At 38.4% G+C, this 23,999-nt stretch overlaps 1 protein-coding gene across 8 annotated transcripts in view; it reads right to left on the bottom strand.

The window, feature by feature from the left end:
* Dlgap1 (DLG associated protein 1) overlaps positions 1 to 23,999 on the bottom strand; it is an 878,199-nt gene that overhangs the window by 484,350 nt on the left and 369,850 nt on the right. Inside the window, exon 4 of one of the 8 annotated variants that reach the window (XM_078030331.1) lies at positions 20,180 to 20,290. The exons of the other annotated variants lie outside the window; for them this stretch is intronic. The gene's annotated coding sequence lies outside the window, so the exon portion shown is untranslated. The remainder of the gene's footprint in view (positions 1 to 20,179; positions 20,291 to 23,999) is intronic. 8 annotated transcript variants of the gene reach the window in all.

The following is a 23,999-nucleotide window of genomic DNA, read 5'->3' on the forward strand; positions in this document are numbered from 1 at the left end:
ATTCCCAGCACAAGGAGTTCCTAAGGATGACCTCCCTTGATGCTCCTTCCTACCCTTAGGCATATACATGAAGAAAAAGAGGGTATCTATAAAAGAGCAAGACACACCCACCCCTGTGGACACTCAGCTCTGGGCCCCTGTCTCTTCAGAGAAGTCTGCTACCTCAGTCCTTCTCTTAGATAAAACTTGCTTTCTATGCTTGTCTCAGAATTTCTTAGGTAGTTAATCTTCAAGGACCTGATCCTGCTCTCTAAGATTGGTATCAAAAGGAAAAAATAGCCCCCCATCAAAGCCCCTACACCTTCTTTGCCTTTTAGGGTCAGGGCAGGACTTAGTTGTGTTTGGAAAAACAAAAGAGGAGTTACTTCCATCTTACGTTGTAGAAAATCCAAGAAGCATTAGAGATTCTAGTATTTTTTTTTTTCTCTCCTTGGGAATGACCTCTATCATTTCTCTTCTTTAACAATTTCCCCAACCAGCTCCCAGGAAAAAAAACTCTAAACCCATAAACTAGTCAAGTTAATTTGGTTCCTTGATAAGAACAGAAGGTACAGCTTATAAGTGCTGTCCCAGTGTAGGTCTTCACCTTGCAGAGGTTTTTGCGGTCATGGTTATAGGAGTGTTAGTTATAGCCGTAGCCATCCAACCCGCAAGTCACATGTCCCTGGAAAAACATTGCCTCTGTTCCTTCTTCTGAGATGCAGGTAATGGCAATGTTTAACTGAAGCATTAAACTCCATTGAAATAGGGCTGTAGCAGGTTAAAGCATTCAACACAGCACCTGACCCATGCTGAGCCTCCATATAAGAATAATCACATTGTCACATATTATTTTCATCACAGGAAGTAGATATTCTGAAAGGACTCCCTGGGACTAAACTGGAGATTAATTATGGGTTTGGAGAGGAGTTGGAGTCCAGAGGGCACAGCAAGGTTTCCTGCTCCCTGGGACAGCTCCAGGTGGTGCTGACCCAAGGATCCAGTGGTCCAGGGAGGCCCGGCCAAGGACTGAGTCACCTTTAAGGGACCACTTGGGTTCCCATGTTCACATTTTCCTTTATGGTGTTTTGTTACTTCCTTAAAAATCATTTCTTTGCCGGGAGGCATCAGAACAAAACCTTGGTATCCTCTCAACGGGGAAAATGTATTGGTTTGCTGTTGAGTCATTATGTGGTGGCTTAAATCAAGGCTGTATATAGTCAGTCCTCTGTACCCGAGAGTTCCACATCCAGATTCAACCAACTGAGGCTCCAAATTATTTGGAGGATAAAAACAAAACAAAACAAAACAAACAAACCACGTCTGCACTCATCATTACAGAAGTTCTCTTTTCTTGTCATAGAGATGATTTAAAGTATCAGGGAGGATGGGTACAGGTTCTATAGATGCACTATACCATTTCATATCAGGGACTGGAGCATCCTCAGCTTTGGGAATCCTATGGAAGTCCTAGAACCAAGGCCACATAGACACTGAGGAATGACGGTATACTTAATGGATAAGCCACATGGATCTCTGTCAATATTCACTTGGGAACCATCTTCAAATAAATCAGCCTGTCTTTATTTTTTGACTGACGTAGGTTGGCGGTTAGTTTAGGGGGAGGGTGCTTCCTTTATTTTTGCTGCTTCTTATTCGGCCAATGGCAAACTATGAATTCAAATTTGGAAGATATGACTATTCGCTTGCTTAATTGTCCATTTCCTTAAAAAGTGGAATCAGTCCCTAATAAGCCCTGCTGGTTGCTTCCTCTGTCTAGACTCTCCACCCATTGGGACTGTTCAGCAGGACTCTATAACAACAACAAAGTTACCATATCCGGCTCCTCTGTAAAAGAAATATCAGCTTTTTCATCTTTTTTTACAAAATCACCTACCTAGTTATATGTTTTCATGTAGAGTTAAAAAATGGTTAACTTATTAAGGAATTTTCATGTTCTTTTAATTATTACTTTTAAGTTCAAGTGGCAAAAGACTTACCAAGACTCTGTATGGAAATATAGAGTCTTTCCTCTGTGTGTGTGTGTGTGTGTGTGTGTGTGTGTGTGTGTGTGTGTGTGTTTAATTATTTATTTATTTTAAAATAAAAAGTCAGATACAGTTGGGGAACATAAATGGTTTCTGAAGCTATGTCACATCTGTCCAAAAATAAAAACCCCCTTCCTTCCTTCCTTCCTTCCTTCCTTCCTTCCTTCCTTCCTTCCTTCCTTCCTTCCTTCCTTCCTTCCTTCCTTCCTTCCTTCCTTCCTTCCTTCCTTCCTTCCTTCCTTCCTTCCTTCCTCTGATTGAACCCAAGGGTGCTTTTACCACTGAGCCATGTTCCCAGCCCTTTTTATTTTTTACCTCAAGACAAGGTCTTGCTAAGTTGCTTAGGGTCTCGCTAAATTGCTGAGGCTGGCTTTGAACTTGTGACAATCCTACTTCAGACTCCTGAGTCGCTGGGGTTACAGGTGTGCCGCCCTGTGCCCCAGGTCATGCTCAGAGTTTTCTAACTTTCTGAATTGCTCTGGGTGGTGTTTAATTCTCATGCTAGAAAAGGCAGACAAATTAAAACCAGAGATGAGGAAAAGCAACCATCTTACTTGTTGTACAATTACCATATGCTTTCCATTCAGGTAGCACCTGTGCCCAATCTCTACTTTTGGGGAGTTTTATTTTACTTTTCCTTCTCTCTCCCTCCCTCCTTCCCTTCCTTCCTTTCTTTTTTGTACTCGAGATTAAACCTAGGGGCACTCAACCACTGAACCACACCACGGCCCCCTTCCTTCCTTCCTTCCTTCCTTCCCTCCCTCCTTCCTTCCTTCCTTCGTTGACAGAGTCTAACTAAGTTGCTTACGTCCTCCCTAAATTGCCGCAAATTTGTGATCCTCCTTCCTCAGCCTCTCGAGTTGCTGGGATTACAGGAGTGCACCATCACACCTGATGGGCCAGCCTCCCTCCCTCCCTTTTTCCCTTCCTCCCTTCATTCCTTCCTTTTCTTTCAGTGCTTGGGATTGACCCCAGGACCTTGTGCATACTGGGCAAGCTTTACCACTAAGCTACATACCAAGCCCTACTTTTCTGACTTTTGAACCAACGCACAAAATGAGAAACTGGGTTTTTCAAAGGCAAGAGAAGGACAAATACTACAGGCATCTGTTTTTGTTACAGGGCACAGGGAGGGAGAGAGATCCACTGATCCCTTTCTGTACCCGTCGTGCGTGCTCTCAACTCCTCTTGATTTCTGATCCTGTCGTTTGAATGGTGAATGTGAATGACCACATTGCTGCTTTGTCTGACATACTAAGCTCTTATGAACAGCATTATTTAGAGCAAGCAGCCATTGAGATCCATGTCTCCTAATTGGCTGTAGGCGTTGCTAGGGCAACGACCACACTGATAGCAACATTTGCCTGGTTATTACATATTCATTCATTCATTCACTCATTCCTACCTATGTTCATTCATTCTCTCGTGTACATTTGCCTAGGGATTACATATCCACTCATTCAACAAATGAGTCACACAGTGGTTAAGCCTGCGTGGCACACTACTGGATGTTAGGGGTAAAGAGGAGAAATAAGGTGGTTCCCTCTTTAATACTCCTACAATCTAGTAGAGGATGGGGATAATAACACGTTTGAGGTGGCCTAGGGCTCTCTCTTCCCTTTGTTATTTTAATTCCTTCCTCTCCTCATTCTATTAAAAATGGAAAACTTCATCTTAATAACATAAGGAAGTCACTCTGTGAATGGGATTAATGTTCCCACCTCAGAGATGGATTTGTCTTGTGGTTACTACAATTTAAACCATGACAGTGTTCTCCATCTCAGGACTGGGAAACTTTAGATTCCTGAGACTCCTCACCAGACCACAGCAGCAGGATGGAACTGGGTCATGTGGGAAGGTCAGGAAAATGGAAGAGAAGAAGAGAATCACTGGATGGGAGAGAAGGATGTTTAGACTGGCAGCCCTCCTGACCTTCTGAAGACTGAAGACGCAGAAAAGACAAGAGATGATTTGCACCATGATCCAGAATGTGAGCGTGTTTGAAGTCAACAGTGTGATTATGTTGTTTTTCAGTAACAGCCTCTTCCTGCAGACTCTTCCAGGACACAATGCACGGTTACATAGAATTTCTCTAAATTTCCTGTTAAAAGTTGGTAACTTTCTGAGCACACACTATATATTTAATTATGCAGTCAATCATCCTCAAATCAGACCAGGAATCATTAGGGCACTATGGTAGCTACCAAAAAGCAAGCCATACTACATCATATTAGGTTTTGCTGTGTGTGATAGGAAACCCATGATAACACTGGTCCAAACATATAGATGTAACTACAAAGAAAAACTGTCCAGAGATGGGTAGTTCAGTGCTGGTATTTTGATTCTTGGATGGCAGGGACTTAGGTGTTTGCTCTGTTCATGCTTTTATCTTGATGCAACCTAACCTACTGATTGTATAGCACCTAAGGTTACCCTCCAAATTTAAGGTCATGATCCAAAATACCCATTGAAGCATCAGCCTTCAAACACAAGGCCAAAAGAAGAAAAATAGATGTTTTTGAAGCAACTAAAAAAAACAAAAAACAAAAAAAACCCACCAACCCCCACCCCCCCCCCAAAAAAAACCCCAGGAATCCTACACCTATGTAGATTGGATATATTTGCTACTTCAAACCTTAATTATCACCTTTTTCAATGGTGTAAGACATTCCAGATGTTGCTATTCAGTCCTTCTCTGTATTCTTCTGATGAGAATGGAAATGGGATGCTGCTATTTCAAGATCCATCTCTCTCTTGTCCCCTTATTCTTCTTAGTTCATTAGTTCATTCATTAAACATCTACTGAGCACCTATTATATCATGGGCCCCCCTCTTCTAGTAATAAAGAATACAAAGATGAAGAAACTCCAACTATCAAAAAGCTTCCCACCTAGTGGTGGAGATGTCAGGTGGGCACACTGCCCACACTTTCAGAAGTGCTTCAAGGGAGCACTTCTCAAGAGAGAGGGCTCAAAAGGTGCAGCCAGGTTTGTCTGGAGGGGAGAGAGAAGCCTTTGCAGAAGCTCCATATGGGTAAAAAGCTGTCAAGGGACTTCCTAAATGGTCAAGGTCATGCATGTGTTCCAGATAGAGGTTGCCACTACTGCAAGGGAAGAGTCAGGGGAAAAGCAAATAGTTTGGGATGGACAGAATGTGAAAAGTAACAGTGAAGAGGGTGCTTATAACTATCTTCTAACTGCTTGGGGAAAATAGAGGAGTGGGTGCACCCCAAAGCTATGGCATGTGCTCAAATGACATCTGCATCCAATTTTGTTTCTTATAATAGCACCCCAGTCCCCACACCCAGCAGCATTGTTGATACTACAGTTTCCTTTGGTGTCTCTCTGATCCTTTTCCACCTGCTGTTTAAGTCTCCCAACTGCTTCCGGACTTAGCTTCCACCCACTTCTCCTGCCCTCTTGCACATTCTCTATTCAGTTAAGGGGTGAACTTTCTGGAATGCAGTCGGCTTTATGTATCCCAGTCTATGCAAAGTACCCTCACACCCCCAAGGCATAGCTCAACCTTCTTGGCGCATCATTGCAAGTTCTTATGGAGACCTCACCCACCCTCCCATCCTCCCCTCTGCCACTGTCACACAGACAAACTGGGCTCCTGCTACTGCCATTGTGCGGCTGAGCCCCAGTCTCACACATGGATCAGCATGCAGGGGAGATGTTATGAGCAAGGCTTGGGCGTGAGGCATCCCTTTTTGGGTTCTGCTGACTACACGGATCTGTAAGGGTGGTTGGGAAACGCTTCTTGCTGTGGCATAGGGAGATGAGAAGGCAGATTTTGTTGCGGAGCAAGCAGTCTGCCGTGGATCTCCCGAACTGGCCTTCTGTGTATTTGAGGTTTGTCTTTTTGGTTTCATGCTATAAATGTTCTCTGACTATCTTGACAGATGACTTCTATTTCGTATTCTTGTTGCATGATTGCCATGTCTTCCCAGTGTTCTGTGAAAAATACTAATTGAACAACATTAAATTCTAAGAGTTTTCCTGATATTTTTAAAAACACCATTGCTTTTCCCGTGGGGGTCATTTATTCTTAATGCTCATTTTAGCTCTAGACACTTATGCTGTTGGTGTTCCTTAAATCATTGATGCTTGCACTTGCTTACTGTGTATCAGGCATGCTATGCTTTGCATCTGGCAAGTTCCCCACATGTTAAAGGCTTCTTCCTCAGTTGTTGCTATTGGGAGATAGTGGAACCTTTAAGGAGGTGGGGCCTAAAGGGAGATTTTAGGTCACTGAGGGTGTGCCCTGAAAGGGCATGGCGGGACCCCAGCCTCTTCTTCTCTTTGGATTTCAGGCTGCCATAAGGTTGGCAGCTTCCTCCTGCCTTACAAAAGGGCTCAAAGTAACTAACTGACTATGGACTGAAATCTCTAAAATAAATCTTTTTCTCTTTTTCAGTTGATTATCTGTTACAACAAGGGAAAGCTGACTAATACAAGGTACTATTGTGAGCATTTACATATAGAATTACTTAATATTTAAAATGCCTGTCTAAGATGAGACTTATTATTAACCCTGTGATGTAGGTGAGGAAACTGAGGCACAGACTGTAAAGTTACTTGCCCAAGACCACACAGGTAATAAGTGAAGGAGTTGGATCCAAATACATACAGTCCTATCCTAATCTATGCAATTCTAACTTCCACGTGTGTGGTACAAATTGGATACTTGTTTTAAGGTAAAAATTAAAGCAATAAATTGATTAATTTAGGTAGCTCACAGAAATGTTCTGTTTTTGCACAGAGGAATAAATACAATGATAACTTCTAAGATGTTCTGTTAGCTCTCCAAACCTCCAGTGTTTCCCTTTTTGTTCTCAGTGTAGGTTTTTCATAACTCATGGAGAAATGGGAGCCACCAGATGGGAGTCACCACACATTTCTGTCACCATTGTTGTGGGATGCTTCTAACCACCATAAAATTTTAAAAAAACCACTAAATCTCTAAAAGTTGTCAATTAGTGGCTTCATCTTATGGGAAATGTAAAACATTTAAAATTAATGTTAATGAATCTACTTATAATTACTGAGGAATCTCTTCTTTGAATTCTGCCAGGATACTTTGTTAAACCAAATTTATAAAAAATGCATTTCTATAGTCCTAAGGCAGCAAGATGACTGGAGATCTGTGTCTATGATCACCAACACATTTCCCTTTTCCTAAACTAATATGGTGATTTTTCCACCTGTCAAAGACCAGGGGAATCCATGTTGCCAACCTGGCAACACTGGTCAACACTGTATCCTTATTTTCTGGCACAAAGTGGACACTTGAGAAATATTTTGATTGGCTCTGCAGAGGTTCTGCCTTTCCCTCTCCATGTGCAGGTGGGTGTTAGGCGCCCACCTGGGAGATGTTCCAAGTGCTGATGGGACACTTTGATTTTTAGTGTGCTTGGCCTGGCCTTTAATCTTCAGCACAGTTCAGTGGACACGCAATCTAGCCAGTGTCTGCCTTTGAACTGCTTACTGTTCACTTTTTGTGAAAACTCTTGATGGAAATATCCAGGGCTGAGTGCTTTCAGCACCCAAGGTCAATGCATTCCTGACTGTGACCCTTTCATGGATTGTAAGCTCTGAAGTCTTGCCTTGCAAAACGTCCTTAGACACATACTCAGAAAATAGGGCGTATAATCAAAAGACCCGAGTGTCCTGCGATCCCTAGGAGATACACAGTCCATGATGACAAACAGGTTCCAGTTCCTGCCATCTGTAATCAGTGCTAGTGAAGGCCACGGAGCTCCTCTTTGAAATGGATCTGAGCCCAGTTTGGTCTAAGCAGAAGAGAGTTCTATGGCCTATTAGGATGAGGAAGGTGCTGGGCCAGGCAATGGGCTATGTTTTCTGCATTTTTCTCTGGAAATTAAGATAGAACCGTCAGCAAGCTGTGGATGTCGACCACATGCTTTCTAATTGATACAGAGTTGAACTTGGTCATTAGGTCCTTGGTTTTTATTTAAAAAAAATTACAGTTTCCCATGACACCTGCTTTTATGTTTTTTTGTCAGAATGCTATAAAAATGACCAGGCATGACACAGGAAAGAGGTCCTTGTCAAACCTAGTGTCAGGAAAGTCTACTTCACTAAAATATGTTATGCCTTCAGGACACAATATGAATGACAAAATATATATGTTTTTCTTCCACCTTTTAGGAAGATTGGCTTAATGTCAGTAATTCTACAGCATACAAGGATACAAAATGTATCATGCAGTGATATGAATTGTTTTTATATATTTATTTTTTAATCTAAACAAGTTCTATACACCATTCTAAATCCTCTGTGGAATAAGCAAAAATATAAAATAAAAATATAAAAATAAACCAATAATATTTAAAAATATAAAAATAAATCATTATATTTCCATATTGTACATCTCCCATGAGAAACAAATATCAACTACTTTGGCTTCAGAAAATTCATCCATTTTACAACTTCTAAAGAGTAGCAAACTCATGCTATTAACAAATTCGAGTATCTAAGTAAAGTACTGTTTGAGTCTTTTCCTTTTGTACGCCCTCTTCCCATTATGATTGAATATTTATTCCCATAGAGAAAGATATTTAGCCTTTAATTTTATAACATACTTAAATATGTGGGGGGAAACACAAGATTTTAAAAATATAAAGCCATGATAAATTTATAATATTTTTCACAAAACACTGGGGAGATTGGGGCAAACACTGTGAAGGAAACCTCAACCCTTGCAAAAATCTTTATAATATTTCTTTTGAATGTCTCATGCCCACAGGTCTCTATTGCTCAAGATTCATTTCAAAGCACATTGGTTTGAAAACCTGAAAACATCTTAACCAAATTAGGAAAATCATTTCTCAAGCTCTAGCTACACTGATAAATTTGGTAGACCAGAACTGTAATGCGTCTGTGCCTGCGGCCTGGTATGCTAAAGGAGGAAAGCAGGCGGTCCTGGGTTACATCCTGAGTCTGTGACTTTCTACTTGTGTGATCTCTGGAAATTCACTTAGTTTATCTCTAAGTCTCAGTTTCCACTGGGCACCATGGTGCCCTTCTGTAATCTCAGCAACTCATGAAGCTGAGGCAGGAGGATGGCAAGTGCAAAGCCAGTCTCAGCAATTTAGTGAGATCCTAAGCAATTTAGAGAGACCCCCATCTCAAAATAGAAAGGGCTGAGGATGTAGCTCAGTGGTAAAGCACCCCTGGGTTCAATTCCATGTACCAAAAAAAAAAAGTCTCAGCTTCCTCATACATAAAGTAGGGATAAAAATAGCATCTAACTCTCAGATTCACTGTGCAGATTAAATGCAGTGTCTTTCATAAAATGTGGAGAATATGCTGAAATACTAAATGTTTAATGAATGTTAGTTATTCCCCCCCTCTACATTTCAGCTCCTCATCTTCCAGCAATAATTTCAGAGGAGGAAGAGTTGAGAATTTTCATTCTTATTTTATACCCAAAGTTGCATTTCACTAGTTAAAATAAAAGTGACCTTATAATCCTGGCAAATAGGAAAGTCACATGGGTTGAGAGTGGGATGGAATAATTCACAGCAAACTTATGCAGAAAAACTGGAAATCTGTGACATGTTACCTCTGGACCCTTCCCTCGGGCTCTCTTCTCTTTTCCACAAAGTAGGATGGCAAAGACAGAAAATGAAAGCTAGGAATTTCAGGAAGGCGTTTTTCCTGTTTTATTGACTAATGTATCCCAAGTATGTAGGGCACTATCTTTATATGGACTAGGTACTCCACGAATATTTGATAAATTGAATTTAACAGTGAAAAAGAAAACAAGAATATTCTTAGGATTTAATGCTCTGCTTTTCCTGGGGTACAGGGATGAAAATCATTATTTCTAAGTAAAAATAGAAGAGAGTCTTTAATTTTCTATCAGAGAGAAGGAATCATTATTCATTTTATCACAGTATCCCTTCCTCTCTCCAAAATCAATCAATCAATCAATCAATCAATCCAAACCAAAAAGCCATCAGCAAACTGCTTCTGTAACTCAGGGTAACCATAGGTTATACACAGGGTAGAATGGCCCTGGTGAAGCTGCTGTTTCTCACAAGAACCTCCAGTTTGATCCAGTTTGGATCTCCAGTTTCTCTCCCATCTCAGCCTAAATGGAAGTATTAGACACAAAAGCTGAGACCCGAGAGAGTATTTCATTTGCATTATAGACTTAAAGACTAGCAGGTGAAATGGTTTTCCAGTTATTGATATTTGCTTTGCTGATGGGCTAAACACCCTACGGTCAAGCCTATCTAAAGCCTGATGTGCCATGTGAGAAATCTGGACCACTGAAGAAAGAGCCACTTGGAAACATTTTGCTGGACCAGTTTAGGATTCAGTTATTTTTTCAGGTAATGATTTTGTGTCCATTTAAAAAGAATGAGAAACTAGCACAGAACATTAATCTTATCACTGTCTTTCAGCCTAAGCTGGTTGTGGAGAGAATCATTCATATTTCTTAAATTAGATTGCAAAATTTTGTGGGGGAATATCAGAGTCTTGCATGCTTGTGGTATGTGTGTGTGTGTGTGTGTGTGTGTGTGTGTGTGTGTGTGTGACCTTTTTGATGACTGGCATCTGATAAGCAATGGATATTTTGGTATCCAAAGCATAGTGTTTCTCTGGCTACTGTGATAAAGGAAGAAAATGCAGGTTCGGTGAAAAATGGCTCTGACAGGAGATGCTCTGTGGCTTCCTTGCATCTTGGGTTTGCTTCCCTGTGAGATGGGGATTTGTGAGGAGTTTCACTGCAATGTGCCCAGGGGAAAACTCCCCCTGCATAGTGAGGGAGGAAGGATTGGGTGAAGGAAAATGCTGGGCTCTCTAGCTGGGATAGCCTTTCAGAACTGTCCCAAATTGAGGTCAAGAGTCTGAGCCTTTGTCACTCCCTCAGTGGCCTGGTACTGGGTGGCGGCTGCCCACAAATGTGTGCCAGGCAGCTCTTTCAACAGAAGGCAACAGCCAAGAGCCATCAGCTGCCAGTGCTCCCCAAGCTGATGAATAGGGTCTCTTGGTGCTAAGGGATATCTGGGTGGCCAACCCCAACATCCACTAAAACTGGCAAGTTTAAATAACAGAAAAAATTTAGGAGAGAGTAATTTGCCATATTAAAGTGTATGAATAAATATGTATTGAATGAATGAGGGGTTATTATGCAGGAGGAATGATAAGCAATGGGTTTACAATTCAACAGAAGGGATTTAAATGAATCAAAGAAATAACATAGAACGATAATGAACCACGTAGAACAGAACTTCTAGCCTAGATATGTATGGTGTGCATTTGGCATTTGATTTAATCATTAAAATTATTCAGATTCTGAATTGATTAAGCTCTCTGGCGAGCACAGAACAAGTATCAAAAGAGACTCTGATTTGACCAGTGAAGGTTCAATAAGTGAGATTCCCCCACTCACTGTCAAAGGGCACACATTCTGCTATGTAAGCATTTGATAGAAAAATTCAAGGCTTTGAAAAGAAAATAATTAGTGTGTGTGAACCAGCTGGAAGAATTGAAAAGCATCACTGATTGAATCTTTCTAAAATTAACAACTCTTCCTGCTTGGAGCCTTCCAACTAAGGAGATCATCATCTAAAGTTCTTTGTGAAGGTCATTTCCACGCACAGTCTATTCTGCTCAATCTAATGATCCAGTACCTCCTCCTCCAAGTGTTTGGACAAACTCACCTTGCAGCCAGCAATTTAATCACAAAGACATTTTCCTGACATTATGCATTCCTGCAGTACACGATGCTCCTTATTTTGTAAAGTTACAGAAATTAGATGCTGGCAATGAATCAGTTCTATCCAGGGACTTGTATGGTAATATTGAACAGGCTTCAATTCTCTTATCAGTGGTCTTCAGACTAAAGTAGAGCCTAATACTTAGTGCATAAGCATTTTTTTCTCTTAAGATTTATCTGATTAGAGACTTGCATTACAATTCTTATTAAACATATAGAGCACAATTACACATATAGAGCATAAAAATTTAAATATATTCAGCACAGTTGATTTTCAGGCAAAATAGTAGGACTTTTCTTGAAGTGAAAAGTCCTTTATATGTTTATTGTGAAATATGAATTTTCCAGACATACCCATTTAATGCTTCATTTCAACTTCTTTAGGGAGGAATATTCAAAAGATAAATATTGATGTATTGATGCCTTTTTTTCTTTCTTCTGGCTTAGGGTGTCAGGTCATTTGGGGGATTTTTTTTTCTCCTTGATCATAAGGGTTATTAAATAAGGTACTTCTTTTTGCAGAATCACCCTGTTAGGATCACTGACTATAACTGTGCAGGGAATGCAGGTGTGGAGACCCATAGACGCAGACTCCCCCTCACCCCCACACATCTCCTGAAACTTGAAATTCCCCAATAGCAAATTATGCACCAATTGTGTGAAGATTAGCTCACCCTATGGTTCCCTGTTAAAACATTCCTCAACAGGGTATCATTAAGGTTCAGGGGGAGGCAGAGGTGCAATAGCATGTCTATTTCTCACTTCCTGCATTGGAAGGAACAAGTGTTAAATTTTGCCCGGATGCACCTTTGATGTATGACTCAGCACTGGAAGAAATTCACAATAATTACAAATAATCAAAAATTGTAATAGAAAATTTAATAATAATATAGTTGTCAATGGTAAATAACCATATTTACTGACAGTTATTAATAAAGATATGAAAGATACTTTCTAAGGCTAGGAATGAAAGTTAATGATGGAGCATGCAGTGTGACCCTTGCTATTATTTTGTAGATTTTTGCCCTTTTCAATCATCTGCACTCTTCTTTCAAGTGTGAGAATGGTAAGTCTTAAGATAGAACCATTCGTTTACCTGCTTGCCTAAACCTTGCTGTATTCCAGTTACAATACAAAGGAAGAAAAGGTCTAGATCCCCATTCTGAAAGATGTGACCCATAGTCTGAATCAAGGCCACTAATGTACTGGTGTCTGGTTGCAGTGAATCTGAATCTTTTTTTTTTTTTCTTTCTGGCTGTTTTTAATTTTTTTTCTTTTTCTTTTTCTTTTCTGATTGTATACAAAGTATATTTACACAAATTTGTGTTTTCATACATGTACTTTGGATAATGATGACCATCACATTCCACCATCATTTCTAATTCCATGCACCCACTCTTCCCCTCCCACCCCTCTGCCCTATCTAGAATTTTTCTATTTCTCCCATGCTCCCTTCCCTACCCTGCTATGAATCAGCCTCCTTACATCAGAGAAAACATTTAGCATTTGGTTTTTCGGGACTGGCTAACTTCACTTAGCATTATTTCCTCCAACTCCATCCATTTACCTGCAAATGCCATGATTTTATTCTCTTATTGCTGAGTAATATTCCACTGTATATATATGCCACATTTTAAAAAAATCCATTCATCTACTGAAGGGCATCTAGGTTGGTTCCACAATTTAGCTATTGTGAATTGTGCTGCTATAAACATTGATGTGGCGGTGTCCCTGTAGTATGCTGTTTTAATTATGACTGAATCTTATGCTCAAGATTTAGTTCAACTAATAAACCTATTAATTTGTCCTGAACCCATTAAATCCCAGGTTTTCAAAATGGAAATATATTAACAAAGTTGACACAGGTGAATTAAAATAGGCTGGAAATGATAATTGACACTGATGCATTAAAATAGGTTAGAAATCATAATCTAGAATTTATATGTATTCTTATATTAATTAATATTATACTATGATTATACTCTTTTTGTAATATAATTACATTATATATGACAATGTTTGTTTTTATAGGTGTTCCATATCTGGGATGATGGGACAAAACAGGTTAATAGGAAAATTTCTCTCAAAATATTTTATGTTTAACTTAAGGCTTAGCTCCACAAGTAATAATATTATGCTTTTATAATGTAAATACTTTTATTTCACAGATTTTTATTGAGTACTTGTTAGGTGCCAGGGACAGTGCTTATGAGGAGGATCTAAAATGAGTATGGTAAATGAACTTCATGAAAGCTCTCAAATAGAGTTGGTAGTTTTACCATTTTTTTAACATTTTCTTCAACTTTTAAATATTTGAAAAATTTTAAATGCCTGGACTTTAGATAAGCAAACATAAGATAACTGTAAACTTCAGCTCATGACACTGTATTTATGTCAATTTATAGAATGCTCCAATTTTGCTTAGTTTTCTTTGGTTTTACTTTTTTTCCTCTATTATCTTCTCCTGTTCCTAATGCCATGGTCACCTCCTAGCATAGTTGACTTTCATAATACATTTAAAATATTTTCTGGGTTGGGGTTGTGGCTCAACCGTAGCTTGTTTGCCTAGCATGTGTGAGGCACTGGGTTCAAGCCTCGTCACCACATAATAAATAAGATAAAGTCATGTAAGAAAAACATCTTATTTTCTTTAAAATTTTTTTCTAATGTTTCATCTTTTACACACACACACACACACACACACACACACACACACACACACAAAGAAGCTTTGAAAATGTTTGGCCTTGAATATGTGTAAGTACCTTTGTATTTATGACTTTTTCTATTCAACATTGTGTTTGAAGTTCTGCTCCTAATGCTGCAAGAGTTTAATTTATTACTTTTTATCTTCCATCTGATGCTATGCTATTAATATAATGGCAAGTCTGCTAATCGTCATAGCACTGCCATGAACATCAATACACACTTTTTTTTTTGAGTACCCTAGTCATTTGTGGGGGACAAACCCAGCAGAAACATTGCTGGATCAAGAAGTGTGCACACATTTAATGTCAGTAAATTTGATGAGACTATTTTCCCAAAGAGCTGCATGAGATTATATTCCCATCAGGGCCTGAACTTCTCTACATCTTCACCAGCATTTAACTTTCAGATGTTTTGAAAGAGTCAGGCTTAAGTGAATCAATAAGCTTACTTTCTCAAAATATACCTGGTAAATTTAAATTGACCTCCTTAACTAGAACAAAATGTGTTCCCACTCACCTGAGAATGATAAAAGGCTTTGAGAATCACAGGGCTCTAGGTCTCATTCAGTTCAATCACATACTTTTCTAACAGGAGACAGAACCCCACAGAGGTCACCTGGAACTGTCTAGGTGAGTGCAAATCTGGATGGTCCTAGCACCAAATCTGGCTTTCTTTTCTTTTCATTTATTAATTTATTTAAATTTTTTCTTCTGTTTTTAATTTAGTAGAACAGGCATATATATCATGCATCATAACATCTTTCAAATTTCCGCGACAGATTGCTAGAAGCCTGTCTACCTGTGACAGATACTTCTTGTGCACTTAGGAAGTGTCAAGTACCAATCCAGGTGCTAGGGAATAAACAGTGAATAAACAAGTGGCAGGTGCACGACAGTTGAAAGGGGTCACCGAGCAGGCACAGGTCAGACATGTGCACCGTACTCTGGAGTTCATACACACACCTCATTGGAGACATGCCCTTCGGAGCATTTCACCAGAGCTGACAGTTATTCCGGGTGGCAAAGCCACAGGCCCATGGTCACACGACTGATCTGAGTTCTGGTTGTCTGGCTCTAAAAAAGATCCTTTCCTTTCATTTTTGGACTATAATGTCATTTTTTAACAGAAAAAAAAAATCACATTAAAAGTTTCCTGTTGCTAGTCACAGTGGTACATGCCTGTAATCCCAGCAGCTTGGGAGGCTGAGGAAGGATGATCACAAGTTCAAAGCCAGCCTCAGCTGCTTAGTGAGGCCCTAAGCAACTTAGTGAGACCCTGTCTCAAATAAATAAATAAATAAACAAACAAACAAACAAATAAATAAGGGCTGGGGATGTGGCTCAGTGCTAATTTGGGTTCAATCCCTCTGGGTGGAAGTAGGGTCCTGTGTTAGCACGACAGGGTGGCAAACGTGTGTAATCTCAGTGGCCCAGGAAGGTGAGGCAGAAGAATGGCAAGTTTGAGGCCAGCCTTGGCATCTTAGCAAGACCCTATCTCAAAGTGAAAAATGAAAGGGGCTGGGGATGATGTAGTTCAGTCATAGAGTACCTCTGGGTTCAATTCCCAGTACCAAAAATATATATGCATATATTTTTTCCTGTGCTTAAATTTCTACTTTCTAAGGTTGATGTTGACACCTGAGTTCTATTTCCTTCCCATTGCAAATTTTTGAAAATTATTCAAAGAACACCTGCATGACATTTCTTTAATTTTTTTATATGAACCCTAAAAAATTCTTCAAACTAGCACTTTAAAATATCCTGGGGTTTATTTTAAGAAAATGTTTACTTCAATTTAAAATAATCTTTTGCTATAAGTTGTCTCACCTCTAAAATAGACAAATATAGGCAGTCATAAGATGATTAAATCAGAATCTGGCTTCTCCTCATAGGAACTGTGTGAAAACACTGTTTACTTTTACCAGGCTTATGGTATTGACAGAATTCCAAATATGCTGAGTTCTAACCCACAAGTCAAATCATGCTGTTGGGTTCTTGTGGTCCAATAGTGGTGCCATCCACAGAAGGTGAAGAGGGTCCTTAAAACAATTCTGCTTGACCTCTGTCGTCCACGCATAGCCAGGTAACAATGCTACTTAGGGTAAGTTGAGTTTTGTTCAAGAAGTACTAGAAAGAGGCTTTTAAATTCTTAAAAACTATGATAAGGGTTGGTTAGTGGCTTTTTGACTAAAAGGGTCACACAAATGTCTCTAGCTCTTTCAATCAGAAGTATCCAGATTCTCAAATGCTATTCAGAACAGGAAACAAACAAAAAATGATTAAGAAGTACTACATTAAAAATATAATGAAACTCAAATATTCTGCTCTGAGTAGGTTTTGCACATTTCAGGATAGAATACTTAAAAATAACAACACACTGGCAAAGAAATACTCGGATATTAGGAGTTACCAGAAGGTTTAAAAAAATCCCAAAAGAGGAGAAATAAAATAAGAATTTTATGAGTCAGTAGAATCATCCATGAGACAGAGATTTGGGTCTTAGAAATCATTTCTGATTCTCAAGATTAAAAAATTTATCAGGAGACCTCACCATACTCCATCAGTAAACAGCCGTACCTTCAATGTGCCCAACTTTCCTATTTATATTTCTTCGGTCCAACAGTGCCTTCCTGGGTGAATGTGTAATTTTGAATAATGAGACTGTTTCCCAGAAAGGAGATGCAAAACTTTAGTCTTGAAATATCTCACAAAATAAATTATTAAATGGGCATTTGGTTTGGGAGTCAGCCTGATAATTGTGTTACTTCCCAAGGTCTAGGCATTAGGAGATGTTATTAAGATATGAATTGCACAGACAGCAGTAATGCCCACCCTGCCATGAGACTCAGTGTGAATAATCTAGCAGGTCCAGGGAGTGCTGGAGAAGAAAGCACCCAGGAGAGAACACAGACTTCCTGTACCCTGAGCGCCCTCTATTATAGCCACAGTAGCTTATAGGCTAGTCAAGTGAATACATCTGCTCTCCACATTTCCAGGTTCTGTATCTGTGTGTTCAACTAAGCACAGAAAAAAAAATTGAAAAGAATACTGCATCTCTACTGAATATATACACATTTTTTCTTGTCATTCCATAATGATACAGTATAACAGCTGTTCACATAGCATTTACATTGTAGTAGGTAGGTATCATAAGTAAACCTAGAAATGAATTAAAGTGCATGGAAGCATGCGTGGAGGTTATCTGCAAAGACTATTCTATTTTATTTTTTTATTTGTTCTAATTAGTCATAAATGATAATAGAATGCATTTTGACACATCGTACATAAACAGAGTATAACTTTTCATTCTTCTGGTTGTACATGATGTAGGATTATACCAGTTGTATAATCATATATGCACATAGTGGGCTATGCTATTTCAGATAAGGGACTTGAGTACCCACAAGTTTTGGTGACTGTGGAGGTTCTGGAACCAGTCCCTTCATGGATGCTAAGTGTTGACTGTACTAATTGGAGTAGCAAAATCAGTGACTAAAAATAGGAGTCTGCATGCTTTTTTGGGAAAATTACAGAAATTGTGGAGGTTTCTACTGTGCTCTACTATACATATGATGATTGGTATGATGTCTTGGAATCCCAGTTTTCCTGTTTAAAAGCAGGAATAACAATGCATTAGTGAGATTAAGTGAGATAGTATTGATACCTATGTAGCCTAGAATCTGGAGCCTAGAGAGTTCTTAAAAAATAACAGTTCCGGGGCTGGGGATGTGGCTCAAGCGGTAGCGCGCTCGCCTAGCATGCGTGCGGCCCGGGTTCGATCCTCAGCAGCACCACATACCAACAAAGATGTTGTGTCCGCCGAGAACTAAGAAAAAATAAATAAATGTTAAAATTCTCAAAAAAAAAAAAAAATAACAGTTCCTACACACTCTCTCACTATCCTATAGGAAGAAGCAATTCTTTCACTTATTTTTTAATTTTTTAAAAATTTCTTATTGATCTTAAGGAAATGACAGCAGAATGCATTACAATTCTTATTAAAACATAGATACCACAATTTTTCATATCTCCATATATAAAGTATGTTGACACCCAATTTATGTCTTCATACATGGAACTTCTACAATTCATACTAATATAGATCCACTTATTAGAATTATAATTACATAAGATCAACTAAGCATTTCATTATTGCAAAAATGGGTAGCAAAATATATAATTAAAAAACACCCCAGTTGCGGGGTATGGTGGCGCATGCCTGTAATCCCAGTGGCTCAGGAGGTTGAGATAGGAGGATGGAGATTTCAAAGGCAGCCTCAGCAAAAGCAAGGTGTTAAGCAACCCAGTGGGACTCTGTCTCTAAATAAAGTACAAAACTGGGGATGTGGCTCAGTGGTTGAGTGCTCCTGAGTTCAATTCAGGTACCTGTCCCCCCCCAAAAAAACCCCAAAACCTCAGTTTATATGACTCAAGTAATTTGCTTCCAGCTTAGCAGTGTTGGGCAGGCATTGAGTAACAGACAACTTTAATCTGATTGACTTCATTTAGAGCCGTACTTTAAAAATCATTCTTTGTGGCTTAAGTAGCATGTGATAAGGACATTTTCTCCAAATGGTCCTTTATAAGCCAATCAGTTGCAGTTTCATCTACTTCGATTAAAAAGAAGAAAATCCAAAGTGGAGAAAAAGAAACTGTGCTACTAGAAACAGCAATGGAGTAGTACAGGATCAAATAGAAAAAAATTAGAAACAAATCCAAGGTTGCTAAGAAGATTCTAAAAACTTAGCTCCTCTCTTAACTGATGAGGTGCTATTAATGCAAGATTGTCTCAGGCCACATGGATTTTTAATTGTCAACATTCACTGAAAAATACATAAATACATGGAGAACTGTCTCTCTGTGTTAACATAGATATCTGTAATTTTTATTTGTGGCTCTATGCAAACCTCAGTACAAGGAGATATAAAGGCAAGTGCTGAAATGATGAGGCATATCAAACTAATAGAAATTTGCTTATGACAGTTATGCTACCAACATGAAAAATGAAACCTATATCCTTGCATCCCCTTTACCCTTATCACTCTTAGTCACACCCTGTTGATCATTCTCTGGGTATCAGATGTTGGCGTAATTACATTTTCCAGATTATTGCAGTTTAACATTTAAGCAAGGAATTCTTTGGTTGTAAGCATTTTTTTAATGGAAAAATTTCTTCAGTGCAGCCCATATTTTCCTGCTTAGTGAGTTAAATGCCACTTAGCCTTCTCTCTCTGGCCAGCGAGAAACATTTTTACTTTTTTTTTTTCCAAATTTAAGGTTTTTTTCCAAGTATGCAATATATGGTTATAACTATAGTTATTATGTTATATAAGACAGCTCTTGAACTTATTCCTTGGGTTCATCAGATATTTTGGATCCTTTGACCACTATCTCCCTAATTCCCCACACTCCATCCCCAACTCCTGATAACCATCCTTCTACTCTCTGCTTCTACAGATTCCACATGTAAATGAGATTATGTGGTATTTGCTTTTCTGTACCTGGGTCATCTCACTTAATAAATATAATGTCCTCCATGTCCACCCATGCAACAAATAATAGCATTTTCTTTTATAAAACCAAATAGTATTTTACTGTGTGTGTACATACGGGTGTGTGTAGGGGGGTTTGATAGATGTGTTAGCTTTTAGTCATAACTTAGAGGAGGAAAAGTTTATTTGAGCTTACCATTTCAGAGGTTCAGCCACAGTTGGCCAACTCCATTGCTCAGGGGCTGAGGAGAGGCAAAGTATCATGGCAGAAGGGGGTGATGGAGAAAAGCTGCTTACCTCACGGTGCCTGGGAAGCAGAGAGAGATTGAGGCACCAGGGAAAATACATAAAACCCCAAAGGCAAGCCCCTAGTGACCTGCTTCTTCCAGCCATATCCCACCTGTCGACAGTAACTACTCTCTTTACCTATTCAAATTAGGATGACAGATTATATCATAGCCCTCATAATCTAATCATTTACCTTCTTCATGACACAGGAGCTTTGGGGGAATACCTCAAATACAAACAATAACAATAGGTAAATGCTACTTAAAAAATTATATCTATGTGTATGTATATATATTATATGTATAACATATAAAAATTAATTTATCCTTTCATCCATTGATGGACACTTAGCTTCTTCCATTGATGGACACTTAGCTCCATATATTGATTATTGTGAATAGTGGGACAATAAACAGGGGAATGCAGATATCTCTTTGACCTAATGATGTTATTTGGTTATTGACCCACTTTTGAGATTGCTGACTCACATGGTGGCTCTATTATTAATTAAAGGAACACTCCTACTGTTTTGCATAATAGTAATACAAATTTATACTCCCACCAACAGTTTACAAGGATTCCCTTTTCTCCAGATCTATCAAACCTCCTCTTATTGACTCCTCATCACTTAAAAACAGATGAATAGGTAAGAAACTCAGAAATAATTCCAACTCCAGGCCCATCCTCATAGTTTATAACTGAATGTAGAAGATACTGAGTGACTTGCATAGGGGGTACTGAAAAATCATCCTAAAATCTTGGCTTCCTAATTCTGAATTTCTGTGCTCTCCAGTAAAGAGAGTGACTAGCTATGTATTATTAGTTTTCATAGGAATTATTCTCAATAGATTCTGATCTGTCTCTGTCTCTTTTCCTGTTATGACCTCTCTGTAAACTGCCTGATGGCTGCAGTCATCATGGTCACCTTTGTATGCACAGGGGCTGGGACACAGCTGGTGTTGAATAAATACACATTGAATTCATGAAAGAAGGGATGAGTCAATGAGTGGATATATTTTTCTCTTCTGTTGAGTATTAGATCAGATGAATTCAACATTCTTTCCAGGTGTAGCTCTTCAATAAAATAGTACTTTATCAACCTTCTATATTTCTGTTAGATTGGAAAATACTGGAATAGTTCTCCATCTTTTACTAATGTCTTCTTCTCCAATTATTAATTTAAAATCTATATTTAGTTTTAATTTGATAACATATGTCATTGTGAAACATTTAAACATTTCAGACAAAGCTAAGGTGTCTCCTGACCATCAACATCCAGGCCCTTTGCTAAGCCAGACCTTGTGGAGTCAGTTTTACATACAAGATTATTGTTTTACTATTGAGAAAATATGGATTACTTAAAGCTTTTTCAGTGGCTGCAGAGACTCCACAAGACAGTTATGCCATAAGTTACTTAATTTGCTCCCACTGAGAGACACTTATGTGGTACTCAGATTCGTTATCATGGGAAATGTATCAATGACCCCTTTTTGTATCCTTCATCTGATTCTGAGAAATAAAATTGTTTGATCATAAATTTTAAACTTCAAATATTGCCAAATTTTCATCCAAAAAATGGTTCACCAAATTGAGATTTCTGCCAACAATGTAGAACATATGCGTTCCCTATACTTCTGCCCCAATATTTTTATTATTATATGGATATCTTTCTAATCATTTGGGTGGAAAACATCATCTCTTATTTTGTCCTTCCTTGATTACTACTGAATTTTAGCAACTTTCTTTTTGACAAAAAAAAAAAAATCAAATCCAGGGCCTTGTGTATGTTAGGCAAGTTCCCTACATCCTCAGTCCCACACTATGTTTTATATACTAATTGCCATGTATCCACTTCAGCTCAAATATTTATTCATATCAAAATTACATTAAAACATAAAGCCACAAGTCACCACTACAACTTATCTAGTCCTATTGCTTTATTGTGAGCAAAACTGAACCTTTCAACTATTTGCAGACACACGATTGTCTATGGGTGTGGTTCTTGAATAGTTTTCCAGCATTATAGGTTTCTCAATCTTCCTGAGGACCTTGCTTTACTGCAAAGTAATATTGATCACCTTTTTGGAAAAACAGTCCTGGCTTTTAGCAAACATCAATTCTTCCACTTTGTGAGTCTATCTTACTCCTATCACCTTGAGAACAGAGATTGTGCTTACACTTCTATAGCTGCTGTATCTCCTGAAGTGGTGGGATCATGAAAGGATTATTATAATGGCAATGGATTTAGCAACATAGTGATCTTAAACTTCCAAATGCTAGAAACTCACAGGATGCCTGCTCTTCCCCAACACTAAACATCATTAAAAAAGAAAACAAAAGTGCTCTTTACTTTTTTGTGCTGTCAAATAACACAATCATGATCAAAGTAAATAGGAATAGGCAATCTATTTGTAAAAAGTTAACCATCGATTGATTTGCTGTGCCCATAAACATTTCTATCTTGTCTCTCGTTTTTTTCTTTTATCAGCAAACCTGAATACTATAAACAGTGTTTGGGTAAAGAGAATAAATGGAGATATAAAAGGTATTAGTTAAGATTCTTTTCACATACACATACACCCTCAGAGTGAAAATTGGACAATGTAATACTTGAGAGTTTTTGAATCAGTAATTTTTTAGGAGAAGAATTATTAAGAAAGTTATCAAGGTGGTTCCATTCCCAGTTTTTTGAGGAATCTCCATATTGCTTTCCATAGTGGTTGCACCAATTTGCAGTCCCACCATCAACGTATGAGTGTGCCTTTTTCCATCACATCCTCACCAACAATTATTGTTGCCTGTATTCTTGATGATTGCCATTCTGACAGGAGTGAGATAAAATCTTAGAGTAGTTTTGATTTGCATTTCTCCACGCAGCCACATCAATGTTTATAGCAGCTCAATTCACAATAGTTGGACTATGAAACCAACTTAGGTGTCCCCCAATAGATGAACGGATAAAGAAAATGTGGTATATATACTCAATGGAATATTATTCAGCTTTAAAGAAGATGAAATTATGGCATTTGCTAGTAAATGGTTGGAGTTAGAGAATATCATGCTAAGCAAAATAAGCCAATTCCACAAAACCAAAGGTCAAATGTTTTCTCTAATATGTGGATGCTAATTCACAATAAGGCAGGATGGGGGGACACTAGGGAAGAATAGTGTTACCTTAGATTAGGTAGAGGGAAGTGATGGGAGGGGATGGGAGGGGATATAGGGATAGAAAAGATAGTATAATGAAACAGACATTATTACTGTATGCATAAATGTGACTACATGACCAATATGATTCTGCAACATGTACACTCAGAAAAGTGAGAAATTATATCCCATCTATGTATGATCTATCAAAGTTCAGAAATACATTCTACTGTCATGTATAACTAATTGAAACAAAAAATTTTAGAAAGAAAAAAAAGAAAGTTATCAAAAGGAAAAACATACAACTCTTCCTTACTATTTCTAAACCATATTTGTCATGAAACACTATTTTTTCTAAGCCATGGACTTATTTTATTTAAGTAAAATGTCACCAACTAGGAGATTGTAAACATTTGTTGTACCAGCAACTTTATGTTTAGATTCTGAAGTAGTGTGTTTTCCTGATACGTTCTAGTAAAATAATTTTTCAATCAGCACGTGTAATAAAAACCCTCTTACATATCACTTATTATTCACTTATTTTGTGAAGAAAATTGAAATAGGTTCAGATTTAGGAAGGT

The sequence above is a fragment of the Ictidomys tridecemlineatus genome, chromosome 13 (assembly GCF_052094955.1).
Source record: "Ictidomys tridecemlineatus isolate mIctTri1 chromosome 13, mIctTri1.hap1, whole genome shotgun sequence".
NCBI lineage: Eukaryota > Metazoa > Chordata > Mammalia > Rodentia > Sciuridae > Ictidomys > Ictidomys tridecemlineatus.